The sequence below is a fragment of the Acanthochromis polyacanthus genome, chromosome 8, assembly GCF_021347895.1.
Source record: "Acanthochromis polyacanthus isolate Apoly-LR-REF ecotype Palm Island chromosome 8, KAUST_Apoly_ChrSc, whole genome shotgun sequence".
NCBI classification, from domain to species: Eukaryota; Metazoa; Chordata; class Actinopteri; family Pomacentridae; genus Acanthochromis; species Acanthochromis polyacanthus.
In genome coordinates, this window is record NC_067120.1 from 5,550,413 (window position 1) to 5,575,464 (window position 25,052).

At 39.3% G+C, this 25,052-nt stretch overlaps 1 protein-coding gene across 4 annotated transcripts in view; it reads right to left on the reverse strand.

Annotated features, from left to right (window-relative positions):
• lrrc4ca (leucine rich repeat containing 4C, genome duplicate a) overlaps nt 1-25,052 on the reverse strand; it is a 172,705-nt gene that overhangs the window by 52,368 nt on the left and 95,285 nt on the right. For 3 of the 4 annotated variants that reach the window (XM_051951739.1, XM_051951742.1, XM_051951741.1), the window contains one exon: nt 13,846-13,983. The gene's annotated coding sequence lies outside the window, so the exon portion shown is untranslated. Of the gene's footprint in view, nt 1-4,962; nt 6,764-13,845; nt 13,984-25,052 lie in introns of those variants that run through there. The other variant, XM_051951738.1, reaches the window with a different exon arrangement.

Below are 25,052 nucleotides of genomic sequence, written 5' to 3' on the forward strand. Positions count from 1 at the left end.
TACTTTCTCACTCTCTCTCTCTCTCTCTCTCTCTCTCTCTCTCTCTCTCTCTCTCTCTCTCTCTCTCTCACACACACACACACACACACGCATGTGCTTCTGTATACAATAACACAGCTTTTCTTTCAATTCACTATCGCCTCTCGGACTGACTTGCTTGACAGGTTTCAGGCTGCGTATGAAGATGCACATTACACAAGCTGGATTAGAAGCAATAATTCTAACAGAGCTGTGGTCTCTAATTTTAAAATAGCCTACAGTCTGGAATTTGGATTCTAGTTTTGTCACTGAAGGCTGGTGTCCATTGACAACCTCTACTTTAGCTAGCAGCTCATAAGCTGCCCAGGGATGCGCTAGTCGTGGCTCTGTTGCTATGCGACCACTAAAAACCTGTTTGAAGGGCATCTCTCCAGTTCAAATGTTTTTAACTTTGAGTGTTTAGAGCACAGAGCAGTGAGCGCGCGCAGCTCACTCTAAATTCCACTGTCAACAGCAAAAGATTGGAAAGACAGTGCTCAAGAGTGGGTCTCCTCTCTGCCTTCAATTTTTCTTTTTTTATTGTCTTTTGCTTTTTTTTTTTGTTTGTTTATTCCCTGAGGAGTACTTAAATATCTATATCTCCATAAGACACTTTCTGTAAAAAAAACAAAACAAAGCAAGGCAGCAAGAGTTAGCCTGCCTCCTCTCTCCCACCTCATTTAACCTTTGAATTTAATGGCGAGAATTAATGTGATGGCCAAGGCCAGTAACATTTTAAACTGATAGAGCCCAGTTGCCTCAAAGGCAGGAAGAATGACTCCTCTGTGGTGTATCTGTCTATTTTTTGTTAACCTGTGTATCTCTGTGTGTGTGAGAGAGAGAAAGAATGTGTTTGTGAGTATTTGCCTTGTACTTAAGCAAGCTCTTATTAACAGAGCCATCACATCAGTCCTACCTCGGGTGCTGTCACTCTCATTTTAGCAGCATGTGACATTCCAGCGAGGTCAAGAGAAGATAGACTGGCAGTGGTAGGGGAAGGTGAGGATTACTAAGTCGAAAAGACACCATCATCATGACTGGCAAGGTGGGTGATGTAAGGCAAGTGGTGAGTAATGATGCATCTTGAATGCAGGCCTGTGCTCTTGGCTGAATTTTACGAAAGAACCCAGGAAAGGGGGAGATAGTGATGGAGTTGGAATAATTTACCGCTGAGTCACAGCAGTGAGAAATATTTTAAGCTGTATTGTTTCAAAATAGCAGGAAATGGTAGCAAACACCTCACAGTGTTTGCTACGCTGAACACACGTATATGTATTTTATTTTATCTACCTCCTTTTCCCACGATCATAGTGGCAGTACAGACAGAAAAAGGGGAGCAACGCTCTCTGGCCTCTAGAATGATAGAATGGCACTTTTATGATGTCTCCCAGATTATTCCCCGAGATGGATGGGCTGAGCTGGAACACCAATTGATTAATCCATCGACTGGTGGAATGCGCTGCGGTCGTCCCCCTGCTCAGCTGTTCTTTCTCTGGACAGAACATTCAGACAGACATGTTGGAAAGGATGACTAATGAGTCGGACCACTGCAGATACAATTCGTGTCTGTCTGTGTATATGTGCAGTGGCCAAGATGTTTGCTTATGTCCAGCTGATCGAATAGATTATATTAGAAAAACATCCGACAGTCTCAAGTTTAGCTGCTCATCCATAGTGGTACAGCAGATTGAAAACAACTGCTTCTTTCCTCAGTAAAGACTTCACGAGGATGCTATTGCTCCAGTGCACCCACAGCGACAAAACCGTGACAAATTGCCACATTTTACCACAACACTCGCTTCAAAAGATTGCATGTGTTTTTATCACACTCACAATAGCTGCCTGTGATGCAGACTTGCAGCACCATGTCATTGGCCATCATGCCAGAGATAAGTCACTGTTGGCTTACGAAAGCATCTTTGAGGCATCAGTTGCTTTAAAGTGACTCTCTACTGCCTACCTCTGCAGCTCCCCCTGATTAATCAGCACGTGACTCCCTGATTTATGGAAAGCAGCGATCATCAGCCATGATGTTCTCTGCAACAGCTTCAGTTGCATTGTCTGGATCTTAAAACCAGTGCACGTCTAAAGTTTCTCTGCCCAGAGATGACAAGGACTAACCAAGTCATAACCAAGCCGAGGCCTCTGGGCCTGAAAAATGAAGCCAACACTCAGGTCCAAAAAACTTGACAAATGATCTCAACTGGACAAAAAGCAGGTCAATCCCCATAGACCATCATGCTAAAATATCTACCTTTATAGCAAAAATACACAATTACAGCCAGGTACAAGAAACAAAAAACCACTGCAGAAGGTTTGTCTATCTTTATATACAATTAATGATGGTAACTATGTCAACTGCAGTTAATATTAACTTTGTCAGTTAACTAGATTTGATTTCACAGTCTTAAGACCTTGTGTAACTACAAATATTCATAAGCTACATATTAGTACCAAATTAATGTTACTAATAAGTAACATTAATATGTATATTAATCATTGCTGATTCCAGTAGCTCTACATTCTCCAGGCTATTGTAAGAAAGTGAAGGCGAAACTTTAAAATAAAAATATGAAATATTTGTCATTTAACAAATTTACAGCACTTATAATTAGCACTAATATATTGTTTGAGCTCTGAATTCAGTATTAATACGTTCCTTTATGCCCTTGCTATCAGCGTCATCTTCATAAAAAGGCTTATTTCACCTCGAGCATTCAGCTCCTATCTGGCCTACCACTTCAGACCCCCAGCATCGCACTGCTGGTTTCCAATACAGAAGGCAAGGGAATAGATAACGGATCACTGTTACTGTTCCTTTTCTCATTGAATGAAACCCCCTGAGAAGATTTTATACCCAGAGAAGATGAAAAATGTAGGGATAGCTCCATTATTGATACAAGTCCCCGGCAGTGAAAGAAATGAATGCTAATGGTGTCCTAAGCCGGGCTTTACAAAGATTAATCCGATTTGAGAAATGAACATTTTATTATATGGCACAAAGTGTTGGCCTTGATCTGAACTGAGTCACAGGCTGAGAAGGGGGGAGAAAAAAATGACAAAGGGAGTGTGGGAAGGGAACATGGGTATACAGCCTGTCGCTTTGCAAGACCCTGGCACCTCATTGCAGTAGTGCCCTTTTCCAGATGACAAGTTCATTAATTTTCTGACACGGCTGCTTGGAATGATTTTCAATAGATAAGTCCGACAACAATGGGTGGAGAAATTGGACATAAAACAGATGTCTGTGTTAGCAACATTATCAGTTGAAGACTGGCATTGTGAGAGCAGCAGGAAGTCCCACTTGGTCCCTCTGCTGCACCTGCTCTAAGGCTATTTCCCACTGCTTAGAAGGACTAATAGGGACACACTGGGGATACAGCTGTTGTCAGTCTTGCATAGTGGAATAAACAAACACTAATCCGGAGTTGCCCAGTCAGTTTTAAATTCATTTGCTCCTTGCATTGTCTGGAATTTTATACATTCCCAAAACCTACAGCCCACATCCATCTCCAAGAAAATCTCCACAGGGATGAAAAGGTTTGAGGAGTGTTAAATGGGGAGGAAGGATAGTCTCCCTGCTTATTACCATGAATCACTCCTGCACCAGTTGCCAACAAACAACTGCAATCCTGGGAATATGTAGGGAGGATTTATCTTGCTAAAGCCTCCTGACAGGGCAAAAACATAAAATCAGCAGTCTAATTTGTCTCCCCAAGGTGATGTCACTCCATCATATGGAGGGCTTTTCTTTCACTGGGTGAATAATGTTCGCCATGCTTCTCACTTTCACAGGTGAGAGATGCAATTTGTTCTTTGTCTCAAGAGTGACAGCAACCTCTATTTATGCTTTTACCACCAACACTGGTTTGTCACCAACATGACAAACATCTATTTTTAAGCTCAGCGGCTGCAGAGTTCAAAAGCAGAGACATGTTGCATTTAAGACGTGTTTCAACCTCTGTTCTGGGGAGGTTCTTATCCTATACAATTTAGAGATTTATTCCAGAGAAACAGCGAGATGGTTTATGCACAACATATACACGACTTTGTAGCAAACAGCAGCTCGCTTTTTTTTTTTAACTTCTTGCATATCACAGCCATGCTCTCCTCCCAACAATGTGTCATCTGTTGCTTAGTTGCATACTGCAAAAAGGATTATATTCAGCAGTCTAGTGGCTCAGATTCTCAAACCATGAACTGCAACATCTCTGTCTTCTCCAGCTGAGTAGAGGCAGAGTGGAGAAAACAGATTTTGATTTCAGCACCATGGAAAAAAGGGACAGCTCCCTCCCCAGCTACACAGTGAACAAGGGCCTTTTGTGTAAATCACGTAGAGGGGGAAAAAAGAGAAGAAAAAGAAAGAAGACATGTGTGTCAGACATGCTTGAATTTTAAATTCCAGCATTGAATACCATTTAGTATGACTCAGAGGTTACTGTGGGGATACAGGTGCACGTGTTAAATATGATAGATTTTCAGAATGTAGGTTGTGTGCATCCTGTTAAACACTGGATGGATAGGCAGAAAGACTGCAGGTGCCTCGTTCAGCATGTTACTATGCTTTCCATTACGAATCCAATCTGTTTAACAGGAAACTTTTTCTCTCGCTCTCTCTCTCTTTTTTTTTTAACTCTTAGTGACATGTAAGCTTCATGCCCGCGCACCCAACTCAAGGGCGCGCAGTCAAAGCAGGCAGATCAATGCGAGTGCCCGCATCCTTCAACCTTATCTTCCAAAATCAGCGCACGATTAGAGATGTTTTAGTTGGAGGCCGCATTATTAGTGGCGGTGGAACCTTGGGAATGCTGTCTGTGCCCTGATTTACTTTCCATCCTCGCAGTCTACAAGAAGAAAACTACCAACCTACAGGATGAGTGGGGGTAGTTACAGAGATGAGTATGAGAATATATATGGTTCCCTAGACCTCAAACAATAACTTACTTATTCACGAAGACGCCAAGGTCTGGAGGATCTCTGCTTTAGACGGAGAACGATCCACTCCCTCCCCAAAAAACTGCATCAGAGAAGAAGAGAAAAAAAATCCGCAATTCTCAAGCGATTTTGCAGAATCCGCGGTGGCACTTTCTTGTCAGACTCATTGCGTTTCCACACTCTCAAAACGACGTGGTATGTAATCCACACATTAGTCCGGATGACATGCTATTAACTCTCACAGTGATGATAATGCATCGGATATTTCCTTCCTCTTTCTCTTTTTTTTTAATTTTCTTCAGGGCGCACGTAAGGCGAAGGCACCCACAAGTGCCATTGTTGAAACTACTCTCCCGATGCAAACCCACTGTGGTCCCAGATTTTTCTCCAAATGATGAGTTAGGGTGAATGCAACACTGTTTTCTTCCACACACACACACACATACACACACACACATACACGCATATATATGTATTCTATCCGATCTAAATGATATGCTTCAAAAGTGACCTCTCCAAAAAAAAAAAACACGCAGAGCTCAGAGAGAACCTCGTGTGGTCAGTGTCCAGGTAGATCCATCCTTGAAAAGCTCGTCATTTAGATCGCATGGGCAGACCATCATCCATAAATTGAGCTTCAGAGGTGGGGTTATTTTTTACCGTCCAGCTCGATTCAAATTCAACTTTTTTTTTCATCAAGTCCCCCTCTTATTACTTCTTGGTCATCAACCCTGATTAGATTTCACTGCACAACCCAGTGCGGATTTCAAGACGCTTATTTCTTCTTTTTCTCCCCCTCCTCCTCTCCTGGTTGTATCGATGAACGAAGTCCCGCAGTAGAGTGACTCAATAGATATCCTAGACATCGGAGAAGTGATAAAGTTGTCGCGATTTAAGATGATCTCTCTTCGGGTTGCTCCATATTTGAGAGGAAAATGCGTAAATCTGAGATGCAACATCGAAAGGAAAAAAAATCCAACAGTTATCCCCTTAGAAGCTTCAAATTCAGGCAAAGGCTTCAAGTGTAGGAGCCTTCGTTGCACACAGAAAGCTCAATTCTTACATTTTTCCCCCAGCACCGAGCCTTGATCTCAGCCTGTCTGGACGGGAGTTATAGTTCACCCGAGGCAGTCATCACTTCTGCGCTCTCGCTCCATGTATGCGCGTTTTTCGGCAATTCGAGCCTCGACTCGCCATTGATGAGGGCGCACACCGGTCTAAAAGGTTTTTTTTTTCTGAATGAGGATTATTATCCACAAACTGCCGCTTCTTCTTCGTCTTCTTCTTCCCTGGAATGCGGTGTGTGAGGCTGCTTCAAACGTGGTCACAAATTACCCCGTTCCAATACGCACAAGCGGTCTGCATCCACCGGTGCGCTTTTTTCACGGTGCCTCAGTGCGCTCGGCATTTTCGCATCTAAATAATAGAAAAAAACGAGAAACCCGTTCGGCGCAGCACGGACGGACAATGAATTGATAAGTTCAGGAGGGGGACATCATGTAGGTTTACCACCCACTGACTGGCTTTTTTCCTCCAACTGAGACTGTTCCGCCACTCACTGCTGGTGGCTCGACTCTGCCGTCAACCGCAGGACTGAAGGGGGCAGGAAATATTGTTTCCCCTCTCTTTCAGTCGTCATGTTGTTCTGTTTGAACTTCTGGAGCTTCTGAGAATTTCTTCACCTGCAGGAAACCTTCACTTACATCTCCCTCTAAACGCTGACACCTCTCAATTGATTCTTTAACTTCGTCCTTCTTATTCATCGGTCATTTTAATAAAGCAAATTATTATTTGTGTGCGTAAGAGAGAGGGGAGAGGGCGACAGGGAGAGAGAGAGAGGTTTAGCTTTAATGTAGGGACAGAAAGAGAGAGAGTCCTCCCATGTGGATCTTGCAAATGGGACACGACTGCCACCTACCGGCGTCCTCTCTCCTGTTTGGTGTGTGATATTGTGATGGTGGCCTCAGGCTGATTGTCGCATAGGACTGCTCTCCCATGACAGACTGGGCTTTGTTTATATAGGGTTATTTATACTATATCTATTTGTATTTTAAAAGGCTGCAGGGCACAACAGGAAACACAGGCGTGCATTTTTTTTTCCCATGGTGAAAAGAAAAGTATCCACGCAGTCACGGTGTGGAAAAAAAAAAAAAGTAAAGCACATGAGGGGAGTGCTGTGACAAGTTTGACAAGCCAGAAAACAGATTAATATGTGTTATAATCGCTCTCAGGCTTCAGCACTTTAGACCCTATTTATAAATGCTGGCTGAGCATTATGAATTATGAAATAGGCCTACACGTTGCAGATTTTTTAGCATGGCGGCTGACACTGGAGACTTCAGGTCTTCAGAAAGATTATTGCTTGTGAGGCGTTTATCTTAGGCAACCTGCTGTACTGCACATATTATGCTAAACTCAGTCATATTATACGACACGTATAATGGAGCTAAGAAAAGGGATGAATTTGCAAGATAGTGCCAGTGTGAGCACAGAGGGAAGAGCGTGCATCCTAAGACCATGTGATAGTGTAGATGTGAGAAAACATTTGAATGCCAGGCCAGGGATCTGTCCATCTAGCTGTCAACATCTGATCTCATTTCCCTCAGTGCTGAAGGCGTTGCATCATTCATCTGTCTTCATAACTGTCGACCTGCCTGTCTGTGTGTCTAGCATATGGTAGTAAAGAGCACCGCCCTCTTGCTTTCCAGTGGAAGGAGACATCATTAAATAACTAGCTTTTTTTCTCCCCTCCTCTCCGTTCTTCTTGCCTTACATTTCCCTGGGCTCTGATGAAGCCAGTGAATAAGACCTATTCACATGCAAACTCACTTCGCTTTTCAAGATAGCCGGGCAGTGTTGTCAATAATACAGATTTCTGAGTTACATGTATTCGCTGGGATCGTTTTTGGTTAGAATTTGGGTCAAGTTGTTGTATGACCACATTACCTGATAGTATTTATTGGAAGCTTTTACTTTTCCAACAACTCGACGTCTGCTGATCTCTGGTGAGCACTTCTTAATACTTATTGCTACAGCCAGGTTGTAATCTTTATTCTTTATAAAACTGCAGTATTCAGTATGACTAATGTCACACATAGAATTAAAGTTTGGACTTGGGATGTCCTGATAAAGTTGTTTTTTTAGTTCTGTGTTGGCTAACAGAGAGCATTGAAGAAGTTTAGCTGGCAAGAGGCACCATGACAGATGATGCTTAATGCCCTCTGACAAGGAGGTCTGTTATAAATTATATCTGATGCAACTCATACTTTCACATTCTGACATGTGTGACATTAGTTCTACTGTCACGCATATATCGAGATATATACAAAAGATTGGGCTTAGATAATAGTGTATACCATAAAATTCAGCCCAATCTCGATCCATAATGTTAGTTTGAGACATCCCTCATTTGGACTGTAAATAATTGGACTTTTACATCACTTCTGATTTTTCAGTCTTTATTTTTCAGCACATTCAATCTGAAATGCAATAATTAATACACCATAAAAATGCTAGGCCTCTAATTTGAACAGGTTGTTACCAGTAAGCACAGATTTCTGTAGGAGTTATATCCCAATTAGTACAGTTAGCATTAGTTATTTCTACATGTGGCTGCTTTGTGTTTGTTGGGCAGCAGTGTACCATTTTATTTTATTTTTTTTTTCCATTTTAACAAGTAACTCACTTGTAGGTCACAGTTGATTGAGAGTTGTGAGGCTGAGAGTGTTGTCTGTCAATATGCTGAGGCTAAAAAAAAAAGCAAAACTTTTATAGAGATGTCAAAGGTGGTGGACTTGCTAAAATCAGTAGTTGGCTGAAGGTGAGTACATGACATCCAGGAAATTGCAAATGACCTGGGAAACTAAGGAGCACAAGTAGATGGGTGGAAAATCACTTCCATAGCAAATAACAGCCTTTTATTCATGCACAGCAAGCTGTCCAGAATGTAGGCGTGCATGTTTCCATGTCAACAGTCGAGAGAAGACTTCATGACCATAACTTCAAAGGATTTACCACGAGATGCAAACATGAAACGCCAAGTTAGTTTGAAAAAAATGCATGAAAAGAAACTGGTAGAGCTGTAGAACAAAGTTCTATTTACAGAAATCAACCTCTATCAAAATGATGGAAAGAGGGAAGAGTGGAGAAAAAAAAGGCAACAGCTCGAAAGCACATCACCTCATCGGTCAAACATGTTGGTGGTTCTGTTCTGGCTTAATGGCTGCCAATGGAACAGTCATACTGGCATTTATTGATGATTTCACAGCTGATTGAAGCAACACACTGAATGCAGAGGTACACAGGAGCATTTTGGGCTCTCAGATTCAGCCAAATGCATCAAAACTCATTGAACAACATTTCATCATTCAGCAGGACGACGGCGCTGCTGAAGGGCCGAGTCAGTCTCATGATTGAGCTGCGTTCCACTGGCTGAAGAGCAGACTAAAGGCTGAGAGACCACACAGCAACCTGCTCAAATTAAAGCTGAGACCTAGCTTCTTTATTTTTACTGAATGTGATAAGCACAGAGCCAGAAAGACAATTCCAAATGCTTACGATCTTATGTGTCACTAATGTAAGCACAAATCGTACACATTATTGAAGCACTACAGTAAAGATAATCCCGTCCTTGGAGAGTGTTAAAAAGGTGTTGTGCTGCCATTGTAAACAATATGACCTTGTTCCCTGAAAGGGCAAGACACATACAAGACTCGTGGGGTCAGTTATTCCTGGAGTGGCAAGGGCAAGTAAAAAAAAATCTTAGGGATTCTCTGGTAAAGATTATTGGTTATGCTCTAAGCATCCTTGTAAAATGACAACTGCTTAACATCTCCAATGTGAATTAGAGATGCAGGGGTGGCATAGGCATTTAACCATTATTTATATTTATTCTTTTTTAGTTATTCTTTTGTTTCTGAATTTTTTGTGTTTTTTTTCCTCTTTATCATCACTTTACAGTCACACCCACCACCCTCAAAAAAGCAGAAGAGAAACAGCACACCGTTCTCTTCCTTTCTGTGATAATATTACATTGTCAGGGTTTGAATAGCACATATGTTTGGATGAAGTTAGATAATGTAGTAATCACATTGGGTGTGATAACAAAATAGGAGTCAGTCCACATATAGACAGTCTGACTCACCGGATGTAGACTTTGCGTATAAGCCTGCAGTCTTTCTCCTCCCCTGCTTATGTCTGCATGTTGCTGTTTTGAAAATACATTGAACCATTTATAGGATCCTCCAAACAACAAGCTTTTCTTTTGACAGTCCAATAAGGAAGGCCTGCTTGTTTCTTTCAGTGAATTAGTCTTTTAAATGACAATGCTCACTAACTTGCGCACAAATGTTACACCACAATTCCCCATACTGGTATTTTGCAGGGGCACCATTGCTGCTTCCTTTGTTTTTAGCTCCACCCATGACGTTTTTGATTGGTCTAAAGAAATACAAACAAGCAAGATTGTCTTTGTCTTTCCTCTTATCACAAACTGATAATGAGGTGCAGCCAGACTATTCTGTAGAATAGATCTGGCCATGTAAGACTATATACTATATATATATGTAGTATAAGTTTACTCATACATAAGGAGTAAAGAACAAAAGCAGAAAGCCCAGTTTCATATACATTTAATTATGTTTATGGCATTGATGACTTGTTACATAAAGAAAATTTCAACTAGTCGCTCTGAACTATGAACTGGACCGGTTAAATTCACTGTAAATTTAAAATCTTGACATTTTGGGTTTGTTATTTTGAGGGTTCCATTGCCATTTTGATAAAACACATCATAATACCCTTCTGCCTGTTTAATGTTCTTCACAATTCTACCTGCTCAGATATTGAGTTAGGAGGGGCTGCTGTGGCTCCTACAGCTGTCCCCTTTAAAGGAGGCTCTGAATACATTAATAATGTGTGTTATTTATTTTGAGATCTGCCATTCATTATTCATGATGTTTTTGGAGGGTAAGAGACATCACTACTGATCTCCTGCAGGGCTCAGTGGCAATAAAATAATGTGCTAAGGCGTGCGATAGGTAAGATGGAGAGGCAAGTCTGTTGGCCTGTGAACGTTTCGCTCGTCGCTCACTTGTGTCTCGCTGTTTAATTTTTGATATCCCTCTTTGCTTTGTCCGTGTCCCCACTGTACTCTGTGCAATCACATATCAGCCGCAGCATTAGTCTAGCATGTAGAACCAATGGGAGAAATTCCACCAACACCTCAGTGACAATGTCTCTGAAATCCAAAGCAATTCATCACATTTCACAGACTTGATAATTAGGTGCATCACTGTGTTTGCCATCCTGTTTAATCTCCTCTTTGATCCAGACTAATCTCCAACTGTACTTCTTATCCACAGCTTCCTTTGGCCCACAGGGCTTGTGATTGAAGAATGAATTTGTAGTTTCCATTCTAGGCCAATTTTGGCACAGGTTCCCGATTCACCCCTGTCTGTATCTGGGGTAAATTAAAATAATTCCAATCCTGCTTCAATATAATAAAGATCTCTAAGCAGCTTCAACTGGATCACTTGTTTAGTTGGTGGATATATTCTGTAACTAATCAAGTCCTGAAAACATTGAAAGTAAATAAATAAAATAAAAACACATTATACATCACTCCAGTCAAAATATTAAAGTTCCTGAAGTGAAGTTTGTCTGTGAAACTGTGACTGATTAAAACCAAGCTGTTTGTTGTGATCAAAATTTTCATCAACATCACTCTAATTTACAGACAAAGGGAAAATTGATTTCATTCCCTCTGTTTCATTAGAGGGAATTTACAGTTATAATTAATTCATTTTCACTAGCATCATTTGTAAAAACGAGAGTTTTGCTGAATGTCAAAGAATTTTTTTCTTAATGTACAAAATGCGTTTGTTCCCTCTAACTGTACCCTCCATCTCCCAAAAGTGGGAAAAACAAACAAAACAACAAAGGCGTCCAACACAATGACTGAAATGATTTGACAAAATTTTGATTCGTGATTTTAGAAGAGCGCCATTTATTACAGAGTGAATATTTCAGGGGAAGCTTTGTGACTGCAGATGAAATGTTGCCAGACATTTTGCCAACTGAAGCTTTGCCACTGTTTGGCCATATGGGAGAGTAGAGCCCAAACAATTACGGTCTGACAAACTTTCAGGCTTTTGCACAGATTTATGTGAGGTTTGTGTTGCTGGAATGCGTGGGCATTAAGAAATTATGTATTCCTTTTAGCCTGTGTGCAACTTCTTTTGTGGGTCATGACTAAGTATCAGAATTTAGTGATGCAAAGATGATGTAGGCAGTTGAAATATTGCTGTGTAAAATTTGATGGAGACGAAGGAGATAGAGGGGGGAAAAAATGCTATTTGTGCTCCGGAGCATGATGAAATGTGGTTGGGTACAATTTAAAGTCCATTCAAAAATATGTGTCTGAAGGTCGGATGCTCGGGCAACTTTCACAGTTTTGTCTTACTTCACTTATTTCACACTACGTTCCAAGGATCTTGTTTTTCCGATCTCAAAGATGAAATCCCATATTCTGTTAGTGCATTTACAGAAATCCATGTGCAAAATCAGAAAACAAATTTAATTACGTTAAACATGTTAAATATTTTGGGAACATGATTAAGGCAGAGATGAAAAGAAGTCAATTACAGTTTAGAATTTATTTACCAAAGCACAATCCGACTAATTTGTGCCATTTTTTATGTTCTGGGACATATGTTAATCCTATCTACCAAATCTGATTGCAGCAGGACTTTGGATCTCCTTGGAACAGGTCATTTAAGGGAAGAGGAAGATCAATGCTCACACACAAAAAAAGACCTCAGTTCTTTGGCCATAAACCTGAAGATGAAAGGTGCGAGCATCTGCCAGCCCAGAGGCTCGACATTCCTCAACGTAATGAAATGCATATTGTATAGCAACATCCTGCACTGTAAATGAAGAAGGTATTAAGCACGCAAGTATTGAGAAATGATCATACTGATGCCTAAGCTAGCCCCAGTGCTTTTTATTTCAGGAATTAAGCTTGAAATTTATTAGTCATTAGCAGTTTCCTCAATCATTCATTACACTTTTTATATCCCCTAATGAATATTTTTAATGTCCTTGTCTGAAAATGTGGAGCGCTTCCTGCAAATTTATATATTGTTTTTTTTTTCTTTCTTATAATCTGGTGTTAATTCATCTCTTACAAGGTGGAATATCACAGTCAGATTGCTGCAGGAATGGAAAACTGGCAGGCAAGCCGATGCTTTTGTAATGGATATCTGATTTATCATAGTGACAGAAACATCAATAGCGTATTCTCTGTAGAAATGCTTTGCCACAATAAAGTCAGATATTTAAAGTCAAACGTGGCTGCTTGCTTCCTCTGCAGGTGAACAGGAGCCCACAGAATCATGTTTCTCATTTCCGTGACAAAATCACCAAGGAAACATAGGGACGGACGTCGATGTGAGGGTGTTTAAAGCATTCCGCGCTGCATTGTAATTATGATCGTACACACTGGTGCAATAGTGTGCCATTTTGAATAGAATAAAATAAAATAGTCCATGAAATTTCCCACAAAGAGCCCATTCTGAGCCACAGCCATGCAACCACACACAGCTCAGTGTGCGACTGCTGATAGCTCGTCATCAGTATGCTGTGCATCTTTAAACAACTCCCATATTCCTGCTAGAATTGTCTATTAATGCACAACCATTAAAGGCTTACTAAGTTTGCTACTGAGAAAATCTTGACTGACAATCAGAGGATAAAGCTTTAAGCATGACATAAACCTTGTAATCCTGTATCATAGCAGATTTAGACTTGGTGTAACCTCAGTTTCAGCTTGTTTATCTCCTTGGCTGTGTCTCTGTTCATGCAAAACAAGCGGTGCTCCAGACAATGGCATACCTATTCACATGTGAGGCAGGGAGCAGATTTGCGGCATCTGGATGTGACGGGCGATCCTCTCTCGCTCTAATCCTCCGTGTGGCTGTCTTTCTGCTCGAGCACATAGGGGATCGAGTGGGCCATCTATTCACATCCCGCCTGCCATAGGCCAGACAAACGGAGAGAAGAAAAACAACAGTAAACGGTCACGTAATCAATAAGATACATTATAAGGAAGTGAGCATTTCATTGGCGGTGTTTGCATTTGTTAGTTGGAAAGAAAAAAAAAATACTGCTCACATTTAGTGGGATGACGGTTGATTAGCTCTTAACCTGAGTATCTCATCAGGCTGGTATCACAAAAGTGTAAAATGTGTGGGAGCATTAAAGTTCCTGATGACTTATAGATAGAATTGGCCGTGGGATTTTTATCATAATGTCATTTTGATTATGTAAAGCGATTCCTACTTTTTGTTTCTGGTGGGGTCTGTGACTGAGCTATTATGATGATGTGAGAGAAGAAGGAGGGGATGGGGTTTGCTTAAACCAATGGTCTGGCATCCCAGTGTACTGGACATTAGATTACTACAGTGTCAGTAGCATGGGCTATAAAAGAAGTGAATGTAGAGACCAAAACAACACGTATTGGTTTATGGGCTCCTGTTTCTAAGCTTTGATTTAGGGATTTTTACAGTTTTTGGGATCACAAGTGGCCATATTTAGGCAAGAAGGTGGAGATCTAGATGAGAGAAAGGTGGATCTGATTTAGAATCCAATGGCACTCTCCCATGTTAGTAATTTGTCAATCACAAGGTAGCCACAAACCCTGCTTTTCATTCATTTTACTCTAAATGGGACCATCGTTTCCTAAATGAACGCTATGGTGTAATCAAAAGAGTCTTCAAACTAGTGATCAAAACCATAAACTCATTAAGAAAAAGTGGATTGAGGTAATGAATCAAATGAGAAATCAGGTCATTTTCTTCAGGACTTTTGTACAATTGGACTTCTTTTTGGAGCCAGTGTAGTCGCCCTCTGAAGGCCACGACAAAGAATACACACTTAAGGCAATTCCACGTTTTATACCGAAAGGTGTAATCAACCACAATATTCAACAAACTTCTTCTCTACTGTCTGTGAGCAGAAGTAGTATCTAAACGGTGATGAGTGAAAGAAAAATGATAATTTGAAGGGTCGTAGTTAATGTATCCTTCCTGTATATACTTAACACTCCTCTTATATTGTGTTTTTGCTCAAGTTTTTGGCTAATTTTTGATCATAATATAATGAAATGTCATTTTAACAAATTAAGGAGGCTATTTTAATGAATAACCCACTTTTCAGTGTTAGCTTAGGCGATGTAATTAATTAAACATTTATTGTCTTTGTGATTAGTTAATTATTATTTATGGAACTAACAGCATCCTTTACAAATGACTCATGAGTCATTGTATGAGTCATTATAACATGGAGAATATATATAGCAGAACTGCCAACAGAGGAGTGAGTGTGAATGTCTTGTATCAGTGTATCAAGTTGTGGCAACAGCAGGTTGAGCAGCACAGAGACGGGCAGATGGACGCTGGTGTTACAGTAAAATATCTCATAAGTTTATAGGGTAAAGCAAAAACAATGAATACAAAGTGACATTTTTGTAAGGAATTATAAATACACAGATGCATGTACAGTAACCACTGTGGCTTTTTGAAGCACAAAAGAGGCCACACGTCCACCGAAAAGAAAACACTAAAAAGAGAAATGACTTACAGAATAGTCTGAGGATGGTTCAGACAGGTGACTCATACAGAAGAGCTCATACGCCATTTTCTTGTAATGTTTATTTTACAACTATCATGTCTGAATTTTTAATCAATAATTTCGCTTAAAGTAACATATTTGTTAAAGTAAAAGAAGGCTGGTGCAGTTCCTGTTTAGTCAAGTTCTGTAGGCACATGCATGCTGAATATATGAAGTCAACACCATGTGCATGCTTAAAAAACTGTCTATTGGCAGTCAGAGTTAAAACCAAACCTTTGCCCTTTGCTCGGTGATATACTGAAACACAACTGATCATGCTGTATGCCCTTAAAAACCTTTAAAGGTCTTTAAATCTCTGAAGAAAAATACCAATGGCTACAGCATAAATGATAATAAAGAGTCCAGTCTGAACTTTATTTGGCCACTGCAAGGTATCACCTTGAAAGGTTGGAAATAATTGAACATCACGAGGCTCACTCCTGATTACCTTAATCATCTTTCTCTTAGAAAGGTCATTTTACAGTCTGGTTAACTACAGACAATAAGAATCAATGACTGGTAAATGACGGCATTCAAAAGAGCTGCTAGTGTTAATGTCTAATGGGCAAGCTAACACTATTTTAAAGAGATTAGCAAGATGAGGAATAGAAAGTGGAGCCACATGTGACATGGCATGAAAAAGTCTGAGCATTAAACAGTGGGTGACTGCAAAGTAATTTGCCACCTCTGCTCTTTGCCGAAGGTACTAAACGGTCACTTCATGATTACTTTTTAACCTTTCTAACCGATGTAATAAATCTGTCAAATAGGACGGTACTTTCTATATAATTCCCACAGGTCGGCATTAAGCACCACACTGTTTGGTTTTGAATTAGCTCAACAGAGGGCTGCTGTTACATAAAAACCCTGTAAGTTAACTTTAGATGGTTTAAATGTTTTATGTTGTCATGGCAGAGCTTGTTGAATTTTGTGGATTTAGAGAAAAAAAATACTTTGATTAATGAAGTTCCTCTGACAATTGGCAAGAAACTGGTTCAGTACCTGAGAAGTTTTACAGGTTTTGTTAAGAGGCTTTTGATCGGCTCACTGGACATAACTTGTAGAAACATTCTAAAAATTCAGCTTTGCACCAGTGTAGCTATCCCTTATTGATATCAACTAAATATAATTGATTGCTTCTTTAATTTCCATTTTAGCCTAAATGTATTAGTTACAAAATGAGAACAGTAAATGCTTAACTTATATTAATGCATTCCACACCAAACCAAAAGGGGTTGGTAGTGTTGTACTTGTTGCATTTTACACACACGCACCCACCCACACACACACATACACACAAATATACACGCATGTACACACACACACAAAACCCCCCAAAACACTGCACTATCAATCATCTCTGCACATTCCAGTAAAATTCAATTGCAGTGATCTGTTATTGTTCTGTCATCAAAGCTATTTTTCATCTTGTGCAAGGCAAGGCTTGAGGAAAATATTTCAGTGATATCCTCTCCACCATCCAATATATTCAAAGGTTCTTGCAATGCATGTCCACACTTAATCCAAACACACATGCATCCAGTATTTGAAATGAGTGTGCCTTTCATTCTGAGTATACATTACTTCTGCAAATGGACAATCAATTTGATGAACGGGAGTCAATAACTTAACAGCTATTGCTAGAAATGTGAAGGGCATTTTGTATAGTGTCCCATGTGAAATGTAGATTGCTTTTAGGCATCACTCTGTTAGCTTCAGCTCACAAGCAGCTCCACAGCACCAGAAAAAAAGCAGCTGGCAGGAACATCCACTTGATCTCTGCCACTTGCAGTATGAATAATAACAAAAAACAACAACAATATTAAAATATCGTATTTCTGTTTGGTAGAGGGAGAAAGTGGGATGGGTAACAGGTCCAGACTGCCAAAAGAGAAGATTTACAAGTGGGATTGGAAGACAGTCCACACAAAGTCAAAAGTGCAAAGTAAAAGTTTGAGCTGCTACAACTTTCTAGCAGGCTAAATCGCAGAATAATGTTCTCCAGTGTTTTGCAAAGCTTCGGAGTGAAGAATCGCTATCGATTATATCCCATGTAGCACTGTTATAACAGGCTTTACTGATACTGAGCACTAAATATTTGTACTAACACTTCTACACACGACTCCATAAAACTAATTATTTGATTACATACAATAATGATTAAAAATGGATCTGCAGCTGCATGTGAAAAAAAAATATGAAAGGAAAAAATACAGAAAAGCAACAAAGAAAAAGACATACAATTGAAAATGAAAATTATAGGGAAAGAAGTAACTTTGTCCTCTAAGACTTTTACTTATGCAAGTTTCTGCTCTAAATTTAATCGAAGTGGAGAAGCTGAGACTGACCCAGTGTGGATAGAATTGTGCAAAAACCCACCAGTGATAAGCTTTTCTCCAAACTCCCAGCCAGCAGTTTAAGCCTTGTGCTTTTGCCATAATCCCTCCCAGATTCACTACTGCCTGACATATAGAAGAGTGTCTACTCTAACTCTGACTAACTTTGAATATTTTTAGTAAATTGCATGCTTCACAGATAGATCTTAAATTGCATTTTCAACACCAACAGGTTTGTGGACGTGATGAACAATTTCAAAGACTGGAAAGTCTTTCAAAGAGAGTATAGTTTAAAAGATAAACTTGAAAAAATGTGAACTTGTCTTTCAAGTGAATGACTTGAGTGATTTCTTTAGTATAAACACAGACATGAGTGGAAGGTTTCAGATGCTGCTTGCTTACTACTACAATAATAGCTGGAATGTTTTTTGCATTGTATGTCTGCATCTATTTTCCATTTCAAGGTGTTTGCTCTGATTGAATGCTACTGTATTTGTGAGAACAATGCTTAACAATACCTGACAATATCTCATACCCAACGGCAACAGCACATAATTGAAGTCACATAACGTGTGCGTTGTTTAACATTACTGACTTTACATTTCTTTTCCCCATCTTGGTAATGACAAGCCGACATACTGTTACTTTACCCTGTGCAACTTTATTCCCTGAGTGAAGAGAGTGAAATGAAGACAAGCAGGCGGTGCATGCATAGACTGACAACAATGAAAGAACCGATGTTTATGATCAAGATTTCTACGTCCCACAGTATACATCGACAGATTGATGAGTAATCCAGCTCTGCTGTTTAGTAGTTATTGTTGCTCTGATTTCTCAAAGATTTTGATCTGAAGAGGTATGGGTTTTACTCTTGCAAGCGAGTAGTTGATAGGTGGAGATCTCTGTCATTTAAAATCAGTACCAGCATGCAGGGTCTTGCTAAAAATACATTTGTAACTACAGTGCAGGATGATTTTTATTTACCCTAACTTGTTTTTTTTTTCTTTAATTCTGCTCCATTCAGACATCTCTGAGGGGTGTGTGACAGGATGTAGCAGAGTGTGTTTATGGATTATGCTGCAATGCAAAATGAATCTGCATTCTGTTCATAGGTTATAGGCTAATAATGCTGCTGGCAGTTTTGATTTAAAGGGCATGGGTCGTTTTAAAGAACTGCATTACTTACATTGCTTTTAAGCAACTTGTTCCAACTTGTTTAAAAGATCTAAGTTATCCCTTAAATAGTTTCAGATTCATGACAGTTGAAGCAACTACTGTTTTATCTGGTTATAATCGTATTTTTAGAATGCATTTAAACACAATGAATGTGCACTCGGCAGCACTACGAGGCATTTGCACGCACATCCACGTATGCACACAGACGTGTGTTTCATTAATCACCACTGACAGCAATTCTGTGTTCATGCTTTATGAGAAATGTCAACTGCGTTCTGAACCAAAAGGTCCAGAACAAATTTGCAACACTGAGACACTCAAAGCGAATGAAACTCTCAGTGAAGTATATTTTCTGCAAGAGTTGTTCATAATATTCAGAGATCTACCAGCCTTAAAATACATAGCTCAGCTCTCCTTTTGAAAAGCTGCTTGGACTATTTGTTTTGATATCTATTTTTTTTCCGTTCCCCTCAGATTGATGGCCTGGCAACTCCAATGAGTAAACTGAAGAATAAATCATAAAAAAGACACAAACATGTGCAGAGCGCAGTTGTGCAGCAATGGCACACACATCACAGAATGGAGGCCGGGGCTATTTGCATGCGATCCATAATTTCATTTGTGCATACATCCTGCTCATTTCGGCTGGTAAACAATGACACCATTAATGGAGACTTGCGCTTCCATTTGCTTTTTACATCAATAGACAAGAAAAAAAAAGTTATCATTTGGTTTTGTTGGTTCAATTAGTAAAAGAAAAGGAAATTAACATCCGTTTTTTCCCCTTCTTTTTCCAATTTTGGATACTCAACAGAATATGAAAAAACACAGATCAGAATTGAAAACTAATGACAATCCCAGGACGTGGTAAATTATCTGACTCTTCAAAGACTCAACAACTATGAATTCTTTCATGCAATGCTTATGATCTGTAACTTCATTTGTGCTTACATCCTGTTCACTTCGCCTGGTAAACAATGACACCATTAATGGAGACTAGCTTGCTCTTCCGTTTGCGTTTTACATCAATAGACACATCCGCCATTCAATAGAGAAGAAAATCGTATTCAAAGTAATGTCTTGCCAGGTGTTATGCTGGATTAAAGTAGGAAAAAAATAGAAACAGGGAGAAAATATGAGGAAAATTCATGAGACACAGTATGTATCTCAAGCTTAAGTGCTTCTCAAATCTTAGACAGTGTGAAGCACTTAGTGAAAAAATGAAGCATGAATATAATTTTGCATCCATCTACTGTATTATGTCTTGGTAGTAAGAGCATGTGTTGTCCAGGCTGAGCTCTGTGTGCACATGACACTAAGGACACACAAAGCAAGAATACACAACCTATGCAGCCTACCAAATCTATTAAAATCACTCTATCTCGAATCATTTATATGCGTGCGAAACCTTTAGTGATACAGAACCTTAACTTAAAGCAGGGAAAGGCAATATACTATCGGCATCTTTCTGGAAAAATTCCATACTAGCCTTTCAGCATGCTGTAATTCAAGTGGTTGGAGAAGAAACTGGACTCCTGCACCTCCTCCTTGCTCAGTTTCAAGGCTTTTCACCAATCAGATGGGATAGTATAAATAGCAACCAAATCCACAGTGAGAGCAGGATGCAGGAGCCCGTCAGGTTAGATGGAGGACTTTCACTTGGGAGGCTGGGGTTGAATCCGGGGTGAAGCCACAAATGAATGTTGACTTTCAGCTTGACTATTGTGCTTGTGTGGGGGGAGCAGCTTAGGACAGAGAGGAGAGAGGAAAGAACTGCAGGAAGAGGGCTGTATATTTTCAAATTCTGGCTTCCCCCCCCCTATTTTTATGTTTGCTTTTTTCTGATTTCTAACAACTATGTTTTAAATTCAAGCCTAAACATGATCACAATCAACAAAGAACAGAAACACACGCATCTACAGAATATGTAAAATGAAGACTGGTGGTGATTCCATTTTGAAAGCTTTATTCCAATATATGGGCCAGCAGCATGCTTATGTATGGGAAGGCTGAGCATCAATCAGAGCATATTTCTGTGATTTCTAAAGTGGACAGAAGGAAAATACACCCTGCGCTACCTTCTAGAAACGAGGCTTGTGTGGTTTAATGCAGAGTACAGATGGGTGACAAATTCAAGGCAAAATCTGAACCATTTAACCCCTGCAGTGAGGAGATACACTGCCTGTGTTGTTCTGTGCGGGGCCTTTTGCTGACATAGTTTGGTTCCACTTGTCCCCTTTGGAGGAAAGGATCACTGCACATCAATAAAACATGTTTCTGAGAGGCCACCGTTATTATATGGTGAAGGTTTTCTGTCCTGATGGGAGGGGTCTCTTCCAGCTGGGAGGGCAGGAGGGTCGCTGAATGGTTTGATGAGTAAGAAAATATCAATCATATGCTATGGTCTTCCCAGTCACCAGATTTGAATCCCAATAAACACCTATGGGAGATTTTTGATGAATGTGTCAACCACCAAATGAAGGATTTTTTTTTGAAGAAGAATTGCATTAAAGCCATTCTGCTAACTGAACCCGTTTAATCCCACTGGCAACAATTGTTGCCGCTTGTTTTCTTTTGATTTTTATTCTCTAAAAGTGTTGTTTTGGCTTTGGACAGCTAATGCAAGTTTTAAAATCAAAGAAAATGTTGTCTCCTATAAATTGCATCCATGTCATGTAACTAGTGTGAATGGTTCCATGACTAGGCCTCTTTACTTCCTGCCTGCACCCATTTTTCAGGGTAAAATTTGGGATTAAACCGGAACCAATTCATTAAGGAGCATTGAAGCTGTTCTGGTGCACATAGTTGGCCAACATCTTGCTAATTCTGGGTTTTCATTCAATTTGTCACCTGTTTGCATGCTTTGAAGAAAATACAAAGACTCCAAGACTTCCCATTTTTTAAACATAATAAGAAAATGTGGTCAATTAAAAACATTTTTTGTTGATTTTGGAATATCACAAAAATCTTGACTTGAAATGTACAACCATACAACAAGTTACACAATCCTGTGTATTTTTGTTTTAGTTTTTTATCCTGCATGTTTATACTTTAATCACAATTAAACATTTATATTTACAAGATCCTGATGCACACTTCCATACATAGTTATAAACTTGCCCAAAAGTCCTCCAGTTTTTAGTTTTTCTTCATTATCAAAGTAATTCGGTGATAGCTGTCAGTGCATCTAATGAGACGCAGCAAAATAAAGCAGTTCTCACTGTATACATAATGTTTTACTTTATACTAAAATTTACTTTACTTTCACAAGTGAATATTTTTAATGTGACCTTTTCAAAGTACTTAGTGGAAAAAACAACACATTTTTATTCAAGTTCATAGTTACATATTCATATGAACAACACATTTAATCGTATATCTTCCTCTTCCTGGTGTATTTACTGCAGGTGCAAATGTAGCACATGAACTTCCTGGTGACACTAAAAGGATGGATTCAAAATCAAAACATATTTGGTCCATGGCTTATTCTTATTTTTGATGTGAGCACAAAATAAAAGGAAGAAAAAATTCATCATTTGGTTTTGTTGGTTGGATTAATAAAAGCAAAAAAAATAACATCTGTTTTTTGGGGTTTTTTTTAACTTCTTTTTCCAATTTTGGATATTTAACAGAATATGAAAAAAAACACACAAATCAGAACTGAAAGCTAATGACAATCCCAGAACGTGATGAATTATCTGACTCTTCAAAGACTCAACAACCATGAACTCTTTCATCAAATGGAATCGAAGGCAACTGATCCCTACAAAGAATGGTAGTACAAAATTTTAAAAAAAACTACCACAGCAATTTCAGCATGCAATTTTTCACTGTCCAAAATGCCATTCAGAAATGACAGTTACAAAGAAAATTTTAGTAATTTTAGGATAGAAATGCTTGACAGAGAGTTAAAGCAAAGCAATGGGAGGGGTAGTGCATCCTTCTACTGTAACACAGTTACTGTTTAATATGTTTGTTTTACTTAATTATGAAATAAAAAGTGGTACTGCATTACCATTTCAAGAAAGGACCATTTATAATGTCTGCTGCAGAGATTGTATTTAACTTCAAAACTCAACAAATTAAAAATGTGCCACATTTTTGCATTTAATTGTAATAAAAGAGAATTAAATTAAAAGAAAATGTGACTGAGAACACAATCACCAACAGAAAATGAATGTACTACAACTATAAATTCAAGCAAAAGCTCTCTTTTATACACTTGTCTACTGAGATGGATTTTTCAAGACTAAGCAATCTGCAGAGGGAGCACAGAGGTTACATCAGGTGAACAGGATGATGCAGATAACATGAGTTACACTTGAGGTCTTACATGCAGTAAAACGTGGTTATCTCTTCTTTAAAAACACAGCAGACTATGCTGGCATGTTCCCAGTGGACGTCCTTTGTCTGTTCTTGTTCAGGAAACACGGACAATGCTTGTACATTATAACAGAACCCAACATTGCAATGTCAACCACAAACTTCAGTCTCAGAGTCACATAAACTCTTATAATACCAAAATAATTCATCCCGGTTGGAAGATTTTCTGAACAAGGTTTTCTTCTTAGGATGCTCTACAGAACACACTGAATGCACGCTGATCTGTGTGTGGAACAGATTTATAATTAATTCATGCTCAGTTCAAAGTCGGATTTCTTCTTCCTCTGTGGAAGTAAAAATCAAGGTGAAAACCACATACAACCCAAATTATCGATGAACACACTGTTAATTTTCAGTGCAGTTGCTTTTATCTTCGTCATTACGTACTTTCTTTTTCATAATGTGCAGTTGTTACCATGATGTGGGTGGACGGGATGAATTAGAGGACATAAATGATGCCCTATTTTTTTTCACATTTGACTAAGAGCATATACATTGCACATTACATGATTGCTTTGTGCTCATGAACACACTCTTAAAAGTCAGTAGATACAATGCGATAGGAATAATATTCTGATATTGGCACTTTTGAAGTGTGTAAGTACTTTTCACATTAAAAGGATGTTGCAGTCACCTCTATCCAACATACACAGCACTGTCATGTCAGTAGTAATTTGCTGGCTTAAGTGAAACTAGAAATGCATGGCGGTGGCATATTAATATAAACGTAGACAGTCTTCTAGGCTAGTAGAAGGTGAGTCAACTGAACATCTCCCTCTTTTGCTCTCTGCCTCTATCTCCCAGTGACTCACTCATACAAAACACACACACGCTTCAATACGCGCTGTACACTGAAGATAGCGCATTTGTTTAATACTCGCTGTTGTCCCCACAGCCACAGCTGCAACCATGCAAGGGTTTTATATAAAGCGATGCAGCAGACTCAGATTTGCCAAGTCACAAGCTGAATCACTTTGCAACAGAAGCCCCGTGGCCCTTCCCTTACCAGAATTCCACAGCTACATCTACAATAACAGCACAGCCTCAGTAATCTCCAGTGTGCATAGGCAATGTTCTGCTTTTGGTTTAGTGGGTGTGCTGGAGTCAATGCGATGGAGGTAAATTCATACATTACAGTTGGAAAGGAGCAGAGCTGAAAATATATACGCTGTGTTGAGGTTTGTCAATCCTCACAAACTGTGCATTTGAAAATGTAGTCAAATAAATAGGATGTTAAATCCCTAATTATGACCTACTTTTTAAAAAAATTCTGTGCTTGCTGATGGCAGCTCCATGTCCACGGCCATTTCAAGTGAAGAGTGTGTTTTAAATACCTTAGATTATATATCATATTAATGGCAATGTATTTATGCAATCTCATTTGAGGCTGAGACCAGGACTGGGCTAACACATTAGAGGAACCATGTTCTCCTGTTTAGTTCAGCATTAAAATTACTGTGAATTATTTGCCAAAACATTAAAAAAGACCAATGGAATTTAAAATTAATGATTCAAAATTAAAAGATGCCACTTTGT